The sequence below is a fragment of the Pteropus medius genome, unplaced genomic scaffold, assembly GCF_902729225.1.
Source record: "Pteropus medius unplaced genomic scaffold, Ma_sr-lr_union100, whole genome shotgun sequence".
In the NCBI taxonomy this organism is placed as follows: domain Eukaryota; kingdom Metazoa; phylum Chordata; class Mammalia; order Chiroptera; family Pteropodidae; genus Pteropus; species Pteropus medius.
In genome coordinates this window covers 3,162,370-3,177,339 of record NW_024343578.1, presented here as the reverse complement: position 1 = coordinate 3,177,339, position 14,970 = coordinate 3,162,370, and the positions used below count along the sequence as shown (strand labels likewise).

The 14,970-nt window shown below is 47.1% G+C and overlaps 1 pseudogene; it reads left to right on the top strand.

The window, feature by feature from the left end:
* Nucleotides 1-3,576: 3,576 nt before the first annotated feature.
* On the top strand, nucleotides 3,577-3,695 carry LOC120606360 (uncharacterized; annotated as a pseudogene).
* Nucleotides 3,696-14,970: the final 11,275 nt, after the last annotated feature.

The window sequence follows — 14,970 nt, the reverse complement described above, 5'->3', positions numbered from 1 at the left end:
GTGAATTAGACTGAACAGGAATTGACCCAACTTTACAGAGAAAGAACTGAGGACCAGAAAGAAGTTAAATACAGAATTTTCACGTGTGGTTTTGTGAATCCTTCCTAAAGTGCTGAGAATTGGGCCCTGTTGTCAGAGATGAGTGAAGTGAGACTTGGAGATGTGAAGCGACTTGTTTGTATCTACACATATTGTACCTGGATGGAGCAGACCCCAGGCTCCTGATCCTAAATGTACCTCTCTTGCTTGCAAGCTACCAATTGTGAGGACAGAGCAGAAGAATAGACAGGAAGTGCTTTGTAAAATGTAAAGCACCCAACACACAATCAGCTGTTCTGTTGGTGTTCTTATTATCCGCTATGTAGACTCTAGGAAGCCCAATCTTTTCCAATCTCTTTTGGGCCTTTTGTGATTCGACCCTAACCTACCATATAAACCATTTTTCATACAATCACTATCCTTTCCCAACACACTCTAGGCTCTAGCCATTCGGAGCTTGTAATGTTCCTCAAACAGGCTCTGTCTCATCTGCCTTTGCTAGTGCTGCTCTCTGCCCAAAGTGCCTTCCATGATGGAGGCCCATCCACCCGCCCAGGCCTCACTGACCTGACTTTTCTGAGTACCACAGTCAGCTCCTACTGTGGACCAAATGTTTGGGTCCTCCTCAAATTCATATGCTGAAGCCCTAATCCCTAGTGTGATGGTATTTCAAGGTGGGGCCTTTGGGAGGTAATTACATCATGAGGGTGGAGCCCTCAGTGAAAGGAGTTAGTGGCCTTATAAGAAAAAACAAAAACTCTCTCCTCACTATGTGAGGATGGTAGCAAGAAGGCAGCTGTCTTCAAACCAGGGACAGAGCTCTCACCAGAAACTGAATTAGCCAACACTTTATCTTGGACTTCTCAGCCTCCAGAACTGCAAGAAACAAATTTCTGTTGCTTAAGCCACCCAGTCTATGGTATTCTGTTACAGCTGCCTGAACAGACCACGACAGCACCTGTAAAGCACTTCGTACCCCTTTATAGCTCTTAGCACAGTCTCCTTTGCAATGAAGAGACTAGAATAGGTATCTCTGTCTAAATAGCCTGTGAGCTCCAAGGAGGCAGATGCGAAGCACGTCTGGCTTTGCCTCCTGCAACAGTGGCAGAGAAAGTTCCAAGGACTCCCGTAAATGCCTCCTGACCTGTTGCTGGAAACAGATGACGGGGCTCAAAGCCTATATACTTCTCCTACCCCCATCTTGCCAGATTGATAAAGCTCTGTCTTATGGTGGAGGCTCAGAGTGTGAGCTTTTGACTATGAGAAAGACCTGGCTCTGAATTCTCATTTTATTACTCACTAATCGGTGACCTCAGTATGCTTAACTATTAAATAGAGGATATTATCTGTCCTGTGAAGGTAAGCATAAAAATTAAAGTAGACAAAAGTCTGACCATTAAGGAGCTTAAGTTCTAGTGGAAGGGGGACTAAAAAATAAAAATAAAAAACAACTCTAATAAACAAACAATAAAATTTCACATAGTGATAAGTGCTATGAAAGAATGAAACCAGAGAAGGCATAGAGGCTCTTGGAGGGGAGGGAAAGGTGCTGTTCTGGAAGGCAGAGCCACCTGGGCACCCACCTGAGAAAGGAGTGTACCTGGAGAGGAGAGCAAAGTGTTAGAAGGTCGAGGTATTCAGGCTAAGGGCTGAAATGCCCAAGGCATTGATCTGGCAGCCTGCCCACTCCCATGGACCTTAGGCTGGCAGGTGAGGTAGGCTCTTGCTCCCTTTATCCCCAGCCAAGCAACCGCCTTCTCCACAGCTCATCCCTGGAGGGGAGCCAGCCAAGAGCTCTTCATGTCTATATACTCCTAACCCTGGGTGTCCAGGTGAGTTTGTCTGGGAGGGACAAGGGGATCGTTTTGCTGGGGACAAAGAAACCAAAGGGAAATGCTATAAGCTAAGTCGAAAGGGCAAAACCTCCAAGGAGTCCAGGGTACAGACCCCAAGGGGCTTCTGGGCAGAGAGTCTTGGTTTTTTTTTAATCTCATTCTGAAAATTAGGACTTATCAAGGAGAGATGGAGCCCAGAGCCATGCTGGGTGCCGGGGTGAGTAGGGGAGAAGGAACTGCAATGAGAGTCAATGCGTACTGACCACTGACTCCATGTCAGGCACTTGTCTAAGGACTATATTCTTTTATCCTTTCAACAACCCATGAGATAGGTATTACAAATGAGGAAACTGAGGCATGGAGATGTTATGTAACTCACCCAAGGACATTCAGCTAGGGAGTCATCAAGCTGGTACTTGAACCCAGGTGATTTCCGACTCCAAATGCTAAAAGAGTGATGTTCCTGCCCTCAAAAAGCTTCTGGTCCTGCAAGAGACCTAAGAGTCCCTATATGTAAACCACAGAAAACATATGTAGCACTAAGAGGGTGGCCTCTGGGAAGGCTGCAGTGGCTGAATTGCGGTGGGCTTGGAAGCTTCTCCACCTCTTTGCTGAGCCTCTTCGAAGGCCTTGTCTCTCTGTTAGCAATATTGGCACCAACAGGGCGTGGCACATCCCATGATCTGTATGGAGGGTTAAGTTCGGGGCTGGCGAGCTATGATGCACTGGCTATGGCCCGCTTCGTAAGGTGTGCAAATTAAGAATAGTTTCTACATTTTTAAATGGTTGGGGAAAAAATCAAAAGAAGAATATTTCATGGCACACGAAAATTATTTGAAATTCAAATTTTGGTGTCCACAAATAAAGTTTTATCGGAGCACAGCCCCATCCACCCATTTGTTTACATATTGTCTAAAGGTACTGTCTTGCTACAACACCAAAGTAGTTTGGTTTCCAAAGCTGAAAATACTTACTATATGGTCTTTTACAGAAAAAGTTTGCCAATCCTTGTAATCACCATTGAGCCCCAGTGCCTTCAGGACATGCAATAGACATTTCAATATTGAATGACTAAATGCATGGATAAATGAATAATGAAGGACTAGGAAAGAAAGAAAGACAAATAAGAAGATTCCTGTCCCAGGGGTCACCTAGTTTGGGGAGCAAGTGATCCTTGGAGAACACCAGACTATAATTGGTGGTCAATGAAGGAGATGTTTCCCCAGGCTTTCCCCTCCCTCTTGCCCTCTGTGCCAGGTGGCCTCCTTGCCAAGGAAAGCTGACCCGAGCTGGCTATTTTATTACGAAGCTGGAGTGAGTGCCAGGGCTGACACTGGGCCAGTCAGACTCCCAGGGTAGCGGGGCAGGGAAGGAGGCTGCCAGCAGGCTGGGAGGCAGGGTGGAAGCTATGGCAAGCAGAGCCTTGGACCTCAGCTAGGTAGAGGTGGGAAAGCTGGGTGTAGTCCCTTACGCCAGCCACTAGGTGGTAGGACATCTTGGGCCAGGGTCCTGCCCTTCCAAGTCTTCCTGCTGCCTACATCGTAGAGGACCCCCACCAAGGTCCTTCCCTGCAAAAGAGCATCAAGGATCTACCCCTCACTCATTAGTCCTTGGGTATGAGAATATGGCTGTGTCCACATTTGTTGAGCTTGCATAGGCACTGTGCTGGGCACTTCAGTTCCATGATCTAATTTTATTCCAAGTCTATGGTCATGCCACCCTGAACAAGCCCGATCCCGTTTGATCTCAGAAGCTAAGCAGGATCGGGCCTGGTTAGTACTTGGATGGGAGACCACCTAGGAAGACCAGGTGCTGTAGGCGTAAAAAATAAAAAAATAAGGGATCGTAAGCTGACGAGGTCCTTGCGATCTGTGAGGTTAACCAAGAATTGCTTCGCCTAAAATAATAATAACAGTAATAATTTTATTCCAAGAGTTGGCCTGCAAGGCGGGCATCGTTATTATCTCCATTTTACAGACACAGAGACCAAGACAGCAAGGTTAAAGGACTTGCCTAAAGGCTAGTAAATGGTGGTGCCAGAATTTTCACTGGGCAATGTGGCTCTCAGACCTTTAACCAGGACTGAACCAGAGTATTTATTGGTAATATTGATTCCATGGCTCTACTTCAGTGGCTCTGATTCAGAAAGGCTGAGCCAGGCCTAGGAATCTGCATTAACCCACACCCTAGGTGGTTCCAATACAGTGGACCAGGCTGTGAGAAGCACCTTGGAAAATCTGCCTCTTTCTGTGGACTAGAAGATTCTGTCTGCTTAAAGTAGGCAAAGCAAGTCCTGAGACCTGCCCCTAGGCTTGTTCAGCCCACAAGGGGTCTGATTGGACCATGGGTCAGTGGTCAGGGCAGCAGGGGCTGGAGGTAGTACCTGTGTTAGAGCCTTGGGGAAATTCTGTGCCAGGAAAGGTATACAGTGCAGCCCCTGGATCCCAGGGTCTGTCTTGGCTTTGCTGGCTCCTCTGGGTGTTGATTTGTGAAGATACAAGAGAGTAATCTGCGATGCCTGCTATCAGCCTGGTTCATTTCACTGCAGCCTCTATTCCAGAGCCACCACCCTGTGCTGGGCGTAGGGAAGGGGCATGAGAGTGAATGAGCCACAATCACTGCCCCCTCAGAGCTCAAGTTCCCTTCAGAGAGAACATGAGTATGATACCAGGCAGGCTGAGGTGGGAAAAAATGGTCCAGGGGAATTCAGGGGTGGGAGACAGATCTTTCTGGCTGGGTCATTAAGAGAGCTTTCTGCATGGACTGTTTCTGAGCCTCACCTTGAAGGGCAGAGACTTGGTCAAACGGAGGGACATGCCGGGCAGAGGGAACACAGAGGGCCCAGGAATTAGCTTTGACTGCCCTGGAGTGCAGAAATTCTTCCACAGTGATCCGTGGCCAATGTCAGGCTGGTGGCCCTGAAAACAACAGCAAATTCACAGATGTGAACATGCATGTGTGAGTGGATACAAATTCAGGAACATGTGTTCACATGTAAGGGAGAAAGTGAGTGTATATTTGTGCAGGCCAACTTGCCAGGGTCTGCCTTCAGATACATAAAGTCTGTGTGTGGGTGCATGTGACATGCATGTGAATAGATACATGCTTGTGAGTTTATTTGTATGGTTGTGAAAACATGAGCGTCTCATCACATGCAGTGCATGCAACATGTGGATGTGTAGGGGGTATGAAGGTGTGCATGCATGCAAACATACAGATATGTGTGCTGCTCTAAGGGTCAGCGTTCAGGCTTTCTGATTCTGAGTTCATGCCCCGATAAGTGTAATAATAGTTAATATTGTAGTGTCAGGCCACCACTTTCCATGCATCACCTCAGTTAATTCCCTCATCAATCTTATGAGGTGGACTTATAATAGTTATATAATAATCTTATGAGTTATTATCCTCATTTTACAGGTGAAGAAACTGAGGCTCAAAAAATAAAGTGACTTACTCAGGGTTACTCCGCCAGTAAGTGGCAGAGCTGGGATTGAGCCCAGGTTGTCAGACCTCTGAGGCCCCTCCTTTATTATTTCCTACAAGCTGTTTCTCAGTGATTCAAAAAGCTCCTGGTGGGGAAATGTCACTGGCACACTCACGGCTGGCCTGGATCATGCTAGGGAGGAAGGGACTGTCCCTAGGGTCTGGCTATCAGGACCCGGGCCTATATATGTAGAAAGGCCACACAGAGGTGGGTGAAATGGAGCAGCCCTTATTAATCCAAAACCCCAAAGAATTTGGGCCAGAGCAGCAGAGGCCCCTAGTCTGAGCACATGTGATGCTTCCTGCCCTTTGGAACAGCAGCCCTATGTGGAGAGTTGCCTCAGACTCTCCTAGGCCAGTTTCTCAAAGGCTACTCAGGAGCACCTGCCCTTGAAGAAGGCCAAGATCCCAGGCTGAGGACCAGACTAGAGCCAGGAACAGGGCAGGTCCTCCCTCGGCCCTGACAGCCCTTTAGCTGCTGCAGCACCACCAACTTGCATTCCTGTCTTTCTTCTTGCATTGAGGGCCCAAGTGCCATGTTAAAAATTAAAACAAACAAACAAACAAAACAAAAAAACAAATGAACATAAAAAAGGTCACATCCCCACATTGGAGATGGACCGATCTAAGATCAAACACCTTTTGGTCAAGTCATTTCATTTCTCTGAGCCTCCATTTCTTCATCTGTAAAATGGGGGAGAAAATAATAACACCTGCTTCAAGGGTTATGGTGAGATTTAAATGAAATTATGCATATAGAGGCTTCCACACTGCCAGGTATATAGAATGAGTATCCATAATAAATAGGAGCTATTGGTATCATTGTCAATGACAGAACTGACAAAATCTCCCTGTGACCTTTGAAGAGTGTTTACTATTTCTGGCCTCCATTTCCTACAGAGATTCTTTTGACATTTTTTGTCAGACCCATTTATATATTTTAAAATATAACTTATTTTCATAATTCAGTACCATAAAATTCACTCCTTTTAAAGTGTACAACTTAGTGGGTGTTAGTATATTTGCAGAGTTATACAACCATCACTACTATCTAATTCCAGAGCATTTTCATAACCTCCAAAAGAAACCCCATGCTCATTAGCAGGCATTCCCCTTTCTCCCTTCTCCTCAGCTCTGGCAACCGCTGATCTACTTTGTGTCTTTTTGGATTTGTCTATTCTGAACATTTTATATAAATGAATCACACAGAATGAAGTCTTTTGCATCTGGACTCTTTCACTTAGCATATCGTTTTTGAGAGTCATCCATGTAGTAGCATGTATCATGTATTCGTTTTATGCTTGAATAATGTTCCATTGTACGAGTATACCACATTTTGTTCATCAGCTGATGGAGATTTGGGTTGTTTCCACTCTTTATTATCATGAATAATGCTGCTATGAGCATTTCTATACAGGTTTTTGTGTGAACATATGTTTCAACTCTCTTGGGGTATGTGGGATTGCTGAGTCTTATAGTAACTCCATGCTAAACCATTTGAGGAAGAATTCCCAGAATGTTTTCACAGTGGCTGTGCCATTTTTCGTTCCCACCAGTAGGGTATGAGAGTTCCAATTTCTCCACATCCTTGCCAGTACTTACTATTGTCCACGTTTTTGATCTTAGTCATCCTAGTGCATATGAAATGATGTCTCACTGCGGTGAGATAGCATCTTAATTTACATTTCCTTAATGACTAATGATGCTGGGCACCTTTTCATATGCTATTGGCCATTTGTATATCTTTTTTGTAGACATATTATTTCAAGTCCTTTGCCCATTTAAAAATTCTTTTTATTTTAGCCAACATTTACTGAGCACTTACTGTGTGCTGACGAAATGAGGGATGGGAAGGGGCACACAGAGCCAGGGACTCTGCTTGAGGTATGAAGGCTTGCCTTGCTCTGCCTCCCAGGCCTGTCACACTGGAGCGTGTGTGCAAAGGAAGAGACAGTGCTCCAAAAGGGGAGGAGGCACAGAATGGAAAAGGGCCTCAAGTTTCAGAGACTCTGTACCATGCATTCTCTCAGGGGCCTGCCCTGCCTATTGGCTGCCATGCCACACCTGATACCAGTGTGATCAATACCTGGCAGTCAGAAGCTGACTGGCCATGGCAGCCACCTAGGCCACCAACCAAACAGGCATTCCCTGGGTAAGCCCCCTCAGAGAGTCTCAGTTTAAACCCATCACTACCCAGCCAGGGCCTGCCACACAGTCCCTGATCATCTCCAGGCAGCACTGTAGTGTGAGTGCTAGAGAGAGTAAGGCTACTGGGGCCTGAGCAATAGGGAGACAGAAGAACCCTGCTCTACCCCAACTGCTGTGCATCTTACACGTGTCCCTTGATCTCTCTGAATCTCAGTTCTCTTATCTATGAAATGGAAGAATAACAGCACAATCTCTTGAGGTGGTTATGAAGCTGAAATGGAATGATGCATGCAGAGGGCTTTACACAGGTTGGGGCAGTTCACTAAATATAACTCGTTATTTTTTTTTTTGTCATTTGAAAACTGAGAGGGACAAAATGATCTATGAAGGCCCAACTCTTTTATAGAAAAGAGAGGTGATAAGAGCCAGTGTCACCCTTGGGTCAGATAGAAGGAGGAAAGCAGGGTGCCAGAATCCCTTAGCTACGGCTATCCTTGTGAGGGGCAGCCACTCTGAGTTCAAGGTTTCCCAAAAAGGATTTCAGAGGCAGCAGCTCCAGGAAGCCCTCTGGGCTCTGTGACTCTCCCATTTCTATCCTGGCTTTGCCTCAGCCCTCCCGGCCCATGCCATGGTTGCCAGGAGCCTTCTCACTGATCTGCCAAGCTCATGGCTGAGGGGAAATATGTTTCCAGATAGGGTGAAAATAGATCTTTCTCCAAATATGCTCAATGTGGCTAAGAAAAATAAATAGAACTAAGAGGGAAAAGAGAGCAGGGAACAGTCATCAGATGGGACAGGCTGTGGATAGGCAGGGGTTGGGCTTGTGCAACAAAAGGGTGTGTGATGTGTATATGAGTGTGTGTGCAGATGTGTGTGACTGAATGAATTTATGCATGAATGAACATGTGTAACAGTAAATGTGAGTGTGTGTATGAGTGTTAGATGTGAGTGTGTCTACGTATGTGTGAATGTGTGTGTGCTTCCATGAGTGTGTGTATGCAGGTTGAGTGTGTGAGCATGTCTTTTAGAGTCTGTGCAGTGCTTTATATAAGGTGAAATTACATGAGCATGTGCTACCATGAGTGTGTGAGTATGTAAGCATTGTATGAGTCCATGTGTGAGCATGAGTGGAGCGAGTGAGTATATATATGGCAGTATGGAAAATGAGTGTATAAGTATGTATGAGTGCAAATATGTGTGACTAGAGAAAATGTGTGAATGTGTGAGTAAGCATCTGTGTGTGTGAGTGTTCATTTATGTTGTGTGGTATATGTGTGTGAGCAAGTGTAAACGAGTATGTACATAAAGGTATAATAGTGTGTGTGTAGATTGCTTGTGTGAGTGCACATGTGAGTAAGTGTGAGCTTTGGTGTGTGAATGTGTGTGTGCATGTGCTCCTGTGTTAAGGGTGCCCTAAGTCATGTGCTTCCCTTGGGGAGGCAGCCCCAAGGGAAGGGAGAATTATCTGGGCTTAGTCATTCATAGCTCAGACACAGCCAATCAGAGAACGAATTTCAAAATAGACCTGGTTGCATTTATCATGACAACTTCTTGCTGCGTAGTGGCTAAGGAGGCTTCCTAGAGTTGCAGTTTGGCAGAGACCTCTCAAAGGCATAGAATGTTGGACCCTAAAAGAGTCTTGGAGTTCCTCTGCCTAGAGATTTTATGGTAAATATGGGAAGACTCAGGGCCAGGATCACACAGCTGTTGGGGGCAGAATGTGAGGCAGAGCGGGGCTTGGAACTCAAGCCTTTTGAGTCTCTGTCCAGTGTTCTTGTACCTTCCACCAAGATATACCTTCTGCCTCCCAGGCACTTGTTCGGAGTACCTATTAAGTGCTGGGCACTAGGTCACAGACAAGGACTGCTTCAAGGAGCTTTCTTCCCAGTGAAGAGAGGCAGCCTGTAAACCAATGACCAAGTTGCTAAGATGATTCTAGATCCTGATAAGTGCCTTGAAGTCAGGACGGCAGGGAAACGTGATCCTGAGGCCTACTTCAAAAGGGTGGTCAGGGAGGGCCTCTGCGGAGTGACACTGGAGCTGAGGCCAGGGTAAGAGAGCCAGTTCCTCACGGCTCGGTATCCAGACCCATTTCCTAAACCACCTTGTAGGGGCAGGTGCAACTGCCAGAAGTGTCACAGGCCAGGAAGCTTCAGCCACTTCCCTAATCCAGTCTGACAGGAAGTGATGGAGAAAATCCTCCTCTCCATGGAGACTAGAGGAAACTTCCCTCAAGGAAGGCCAAACTGGGAAGCAGGTGGGCCCAAGGCTGCTGGGGCCTGGGAAACCCTCACCCTCCACTCATGCCCTGAAGCTCTGGTCCAATCTTCACTAAAATACAGTAACAATTGGTGTTATATAACAGCAACTCCTGATGTTAAGCACTTAGCAAGTGCCAGGCACATACCAGGTGCATGATTACATTTAACCTTATCAACATACCTTTGGAAGTGAGCATCGATGTCACTCTTATTTTACAGGTTAGGAGAGAGAGGCCCTGTTGAAGTAACTTGCACAAGGTCATATCACCAGAAAAAGACAGAGCTGCCATTTACACCCAGTTCTTTGTGACTGCAAAGGCCACCGCCCCTGAGCACACACCCCAGCCCTCTGCCTGACTAACCTTCACATCTCATTGGTATAGATCCTCCTAGCTTCCCTGGTCATCCTGCCTGCCCTTGGAGCTCCTGCCGACTCAGGCCTCATGACCTGCTATGTAGCCCTGAATTATGCCATCATATGCAAGGCCCGATCAACATCATTGTTCTAACAGCCCCTACTATGTGCCAGGAGCATTGGGACCTTTACACGCGTGATTGCAGTCTTCATAAGAACCCTTCAAGGTCAGGATTATATATCTCATCTTACAGCCGAGGAGATACAGGGACTGGCTCAAGGTCAGGCAACTGCAGGAGGAGTGTGGGGAACCTGACTCTAAGCCTGATGGCCACCATGCCTTCCCACAGGGTGCTGGAGAAGAGCTCAGCCTGCTTCACTTCATTTAAGCCTCAAGATCAGTGACTTTTCCACTACCAGCCTTGACCTATGCAGGGTTCAATTTCATGCCTCAGCAATGCTGCAAGTGACAGAAAATCCTTGACCTTTGTGGTCACTCTCAAACATTTGAAACACCTAATGTTGAAATGGTGAATGCCAAGGGTTCTCCACGTCTATATCTCAGAGCTGTGAGGGCATAATGTAAAATAATACATCCAAATCTTAATGTAGGGACCCTGGGCAAGTAATTTAACCCTTCAGAGCTTCGATTTCCCCATCTGTAAAATGGGTTTATATAATAGCACCCACCTCACAGATTTGGAGTCAGGTAAAACCAAGGTGACATAATGGTACCTTAGTAAAGACTTGTGGGTCCATTGGTTGGTTGAGAGTTGGCCTGGTGCTATTTGGAATCTAGATGGTGGGGTGGAGATTTCAACTTCCTGGGTTTCTGGGGCCTTACTCAGAAGGCCTCGGTCCTCAGCTCTCTTTCCAGGTATCCGTTGTTTGGGCCCAGAAGTCCCCCAGCTTTTTTTCGGGGCACTGTAGGGGCAATGCGTAGGCCCCAGCCTTTCCAGTTCATAAACAAGCACAGGAAGCAATAGGTTTTCTAGACTACTGAGCACCCCAGAGCTGCCGCCCAGGGAGGGAAGTGTACGATCAATGGGGAAGTTGCTGCCACAAACACCCGGTTGAGAAACATGGTGGGGAAAATCCACCAGACTGCTGGGCTCTGGGGAAGGGGATCTCCAGGGGTAGCACATGTACACCACTCTCTCTTCCTTTGTTCCTTTAGCCTGAGGGGAAAGGCGGCTTCCTGCTAGTGCTACACTCTGGGCTGCCTTTCCATTCCATGTATAGCTTCTCCACTTTTTCATCACCTGTGTAATGGATTCTCTAGATTCAATTCCCCCTATTTGAAATGCTTTCTTTTTTAAAATACCTTCTTTTTCCCTCTATTTGAAATACTTCTCTTTTCCTGTTGCGCTCTGAAGTCTAGAGAGGTGAGGCCACTTGTCCAGGATCAAAAGGATTATCATCCTCTGCTCCCTCAGCCCCCTTTCCCTTTGGATATCCGCCTTTCTAACTCTAGCTCTGTGCCAGCTTCCCTATGCTTTTGTGGAGTGCTGTCTGGGAATACAGTACTTTAGGAACCTCATCAGTTGATTTTCACTAAAATATTACTGACTGATACTTGAGTCATCCAGAAGAAGCTGGCCTGTTCAAGGGGATCCGAGGCCATAGAGGAGGTACAGCTACAGCTGGAAACCTTGCCCAGGGTGTTTTTTTTCTCCCTCCACCTTCTCCCCAGAGCTCTCCATAGGATAAGACAAGTCACACAGAAGTGTGGGGAATGCAGCCTAAAAAGGTTGGCCCCTCTTCCATAAACAAGGATCAGAACAGGGGAAAAGTGAAGAATGATTTAAGGCTAACAAGCCCAGGATGGGTACCCTTCTGTGTAATCGACAGGTGGTCAGACCAGATGGTCCCTGAGGACCCATGCTCTCTGAAAGTCCACAGGTCTGTGACTCTCAGAGCAAGGGTAGGAATTTCTTTGGATTCTGGTCCCAATTCTGATCTTATGTGGCCTTCCGATCTCTCTTCTCTCTGGCTTTGTGTGCCCTTCTACTCAATGGAAAGGTTGGTCAGGCTGGTCTAGGAGGGTTCTAGAAGAAGACCCTGGGTGTATGGGCTGATTTATCATCCACATTCAAGCCATAATTCTCTAGAAGCTCCTCTCAGGAATCTGCTCTTCGCCCTCCTTGCCCAGCAGATGTCCTGTCCACCCTGCTGTCCAAGGCTGGAGCGACCCAGACCTGTGTCCACTTTTCCCTGTAGCCTAATCTTCATGAAACTGAGAGCCCATCAGTCACAGGTACAGACTTCCCACTCCCTGGGCCAAGAGTGATTCTAGCTTTTGGAGGCTCCACCTTCTGCCTGGCTAAGGGTCGCTGCTACTCAGAAGAATAGGAGGCACCACCTAGTCTGGTCAGGTATTACTTGAGCCCCTCCCTCCACCTCCCTCCCTTTGTCCGGGGCTGTTCTTTATTCCTTTCCAGAAACAAACATGAAACTGGGCTGGTGTCTGGAAGGATTACAAGAAAGATTTCTAGAAAGACTCCAAGAGGTGCCGAGCAGAGGGGCTGACTGGTTTCCCTCCCATGGAGGCTAAGGTCGGGCCCTTCTAACGTTTCTTCAGGCTCTTGGCTCTCAACTCAAGCAGGTTAAAATGCACCCACTTCCCACATAAAACACTTTTGAATCACCGTATAAGAGTTGAGGTATGCTAGAGTTGACAGGTGGTCCTAATATAACACTTTGCAGACATTTAACGAAACATGTAGGAATTTCAAACTCCCTGTCGCTGAGTTCGCACCTTGCTCTCTGTCATCTTGATCTACTCAAAACACTGAACTACAAAAACAAAAACAAAAACAAAAACAAAGCAAGACAAAAAACAAAAAAAATTGTACTTCCGTTAATCCCATTTTACAGGGGAGAGAACAGGAGGAGAGATGTTCAACACCTTATCTAAGACCGCAGAGCCGGTGCACACTGGGCTACTGTCCGAGTCTGCCTCTCACTGCAGCCAGGACCTCTGTCAGCCTGGATTCCTGGCTCTGCCCTGGGGACGCTGGGGCGGGGCCTTCAGGCCAAGGGGCTCATGCCTCATTAGAAGAGCTCAGAGCTGCCAAAAAGCCTGGAGGGGCTGGACCAGAGCCTGCCTCCTGGCCCAATTAGGTGCTTGGCGCCAGCGTTCTAGGACTCCTCCCAAGGGTGAGCTGCAGGGCACATGGTTTACCTGCCAGGAGCTCAGAGGTAGGAAAGCAAACACCATAAATCATCAGGAAGCCTGTGTAAATATTTTATAGCTGAGACAGTAAATAATGCAGCTCCCTGGACAGACCCGACCCAGTTCGTCTGTCCCACATCCAGTACCTAGGCCAGTCTGTCTAGACCCCTCTTCCTTCCTTATAATTTTTAAACAAAGCTGAGGCCTAGTGCTGGGCAATTTCATATGTACCATCTTCACTGCCTAAACTTTGTTCAGGCTGCTTCCTCTGTCTGGAACATCTTTTTCCCTAAGCCTGGCTAATTCGTTCTCTTCCTTTATAGGACACCTCCTCCAAGAAGCCTTTGATTTCCTGGTTGGGATGAGGAGTTCTTCTGGCTCGCCCAGTGCCTAGGCTTTCCCCATCTGGGCTCTGCTCACACTCTGACCATTTCCTGGTGACTTATCTGCTCTCCTTCCGACTGTCAGCGCCTAGAGAGCAAAAATATCCCTGGAGCCGAGTGTGGAGCTTAGCATACAGTAGGCACTCAACAAGTAAATTATCTTGTTTAATCTTCAAATAAGTCTATGAGGCACGTGTTCTTGTGTTATTTCTATCACTCTTATTTTATAGATAAGAAAACTGAGGCCCAGTGACAGTGTTGGGATTGACCTCTTGCTTATCTGATCCTGAGTCTAATACTTTCTCAATAACCCATCTGAGGACATTCCTCTTTCCCCTGCTCAAGCTCCTTGAGTCAGGGATCCTCCGTTTCTGCTCAGGGAGGCCACCGACCCCTCAGAGGTTCTGGTACAAGTGGGTGCTAATCCATGTGTTCGAATGGCTGCAAAAGGCAAGGCAGCAGTCAGGATCTTGACCTAGGAAGGTATGCATAGTGAGCACCTTGGGAGCAAGAGGCCGAGCAAGGGAACCTGTGATTCCCAGGCCCTATAGCAGCTCTGAGAAGACATGCATCTTGGGAATGCCCCAGGTCCCAGATGGAGGCAGCTGTGGAAGGTACTCGAATGCAGCAGCTCAGATGCCTTCTATCCAAAGGCACTGTGTCACTTTGGGGCCAAGTCCCTAACCAGGCCACTGAGGGCTCACAGGAACCTGAGACACAAAGACAGATGATCCTGTCTGCCTTCTCCCCATCCTGTGTCAGGCGCTGAGAAGAAGGACAAAGAAAGCAGGGCACAGGCAGTGCGAGGTGAGATAGGACAAGGACAGTTTTATGCAAGAAGCTCTGGCCTGACCATGGCCTCAATCCTCTGCAGGAGGTGGGCTACAGAAGGGAAGTTAAATAAGTTTGGACTGATGTGTCAATTCCAGCTGGCTGCCAGTGGCTCCCCTGGAGCTGTGTTGAGAAGGATTCTGAGCTGTATCCCTCCAGGATCAGCAGAAAGTACTGTGATTACTTAGCAACATCTGCCACAAGCAGAGAGGTGGGCATAGTATCTCACCTCCAAATTTGCCACCCTCTCCTTGTACCTCTTCTCAGCTCTCAGTACAGAGTAGAGACTAAATAAAGGTTTGTGGATTCTTTGTTGATTACTAATGAGGTCAGTGCACAAGTCATTTGGAGTTGTCATTTGTGAAGATGAGAAATATGAACACATGGCCTCTTTACTATGGTATCTGCAAGAGCCAGAAAGGGAATAGGTAGAAGAGAATGGGAGAGAATGACAGGCAGC